Source organism: Corylus avellana, chromosome ca5 (assembly GCF_901000735.1).
Source record: "Corylus avellana chromosome ca5, CavTom2PMs-1.0".
Classification (NCBI taxonomy): domain Eukaryota; kingdom Viridiplantae; phylum Streptophyta; class Magnoliopsida; order Fagales; family Betulaceae; genus Corylus; species Corylus avellana.
In genome coordinates, this window is record NC_081545.1 from 15,839,960 (window position 1) to 15,841,644 (window position 1,685).

Genomic DNA, 1,685 nt, shown 5'->3' on the forward strand with positions numbered 1-1,685 from the left:
TCTCTCCCACGAAAGATGATTTATGTTTCTTGCTTTCAGATTATTTTTCATTTTGTTTTGCTAAGGGACAAGCAAAATGTAAGTTTGGGAGTGTTTGATTAGTGCCAAATATTGCATATTTGGACCTCTTTATTTACATTAGTTAATCATTTAGTTGTGTCGTTATTTAATGTTTTGTGTTAGTTTTGTGTTTCTAGTATTTTAAAGATTGTTGAAGAAAAACTGCAACTTTAAAGGGAAAAATGCAAAGTTTGGAAAAAATCACACTTTGAAAAAACCTAGATGGTGTGGTTAAGTTTAACCCAATCAAGGAGAGGATTAAATCGAAATTTCTCTAATCGGAGACAAAATCGGATTAGATTCAAAATCAGATTTTGTACACATCTCAAAATTTTGACTATAACTTTTCGCTCAAACATCGGATTGAAATTATTCTAGGGGCATTGGAAAGCTAACTTAAAATACTACAATTCGTTGTGAAATATGATTTTTCTAATTTGGATAGTTACTATGCCAAAATCGCCTCACAATAAAAGGACACAAATCTGGACGAATCCTATTGCGATTTCAAACTTCTATTCGGTTTGAGAGACAGACCTCCGAATTATCTAGGTTTACTAGGGCTTCTAAGACTTTCTTAAGCCTATAAATAGACTCATTTACATTCAAAAAAAGATAGACAAGTCCAGAGAGCAAAATTCAACAACTTTTCTCTTTAGTTTAGTTTTTTTTTAGGTTTAGATTTTATTTTTATGTAGAACTAAATTCCCAACTAAGGTTGGGGATGAAGCCTCACCGATGAAGAACGACATTACTCATATGTAAGTCTTTATTTATTCGATTTTATTGAGTTTTATATTTCAATTGTTTTACTTCTTTTCAATTGGATTGAATGATTCTTGGATATCTTTTGTGATTCAATGATACACTTGATGATTTGAGATAATTGAGTACAATTGATTGCTTGATTTTATTTGCCTAAAAATTGGATATCTCTTGTGATTTGTTCTACGGATACATTATAGGTTAGGATTTAATTAGTTTAGATATAAATTGATCTTTTAAAAACACAATTCATTGTGGGTTTGACCTCGCACCTGCAAAACACTATATTGCAAACGATTCGTGCACTTGCGAGTATTAAAATTTGCACAACAGTTTATCCAGAGTAGTTGCAGAGCATGCTCCCTTGTTCAAGGACGTGTGAAATGTGATCTTCGACCGCCTCATTGCCGTCATCGATGGTGCACTTTCTTTTTTGCAATCCAATCATTGGACAACATCACAAGGAATTATGGGATCCAATTTATTTAATCATATCCATTTTTCATTTTCTTTTTCAGACTTAATCTTTTGTATTGTAATGATTGATTTGGGACGTTTGTTTCACCAACCCCTATTCTTTTAGCTTTATTTTAGGGGTAAGTACTTCTGCTACAATCTATAATCATATCTGGGTGATTGGTTAGGGGTGAAAAAGCGGTTAGTAAAATTCATTAATCATCTTCACTAACTACCAAGGTGGTTAAGCGATGGTTATCGGTTAATAACCTTAATAACCGGTAATCGCTTTTTTAAAAGAAAAAATTAAAAAATAAATTAAAAAAAAAAAAACTAAAACGACGATGTTTCTATGGTAATACGATAATACCCTACTACATAAGACATCGTTTCTAGATTTTTAT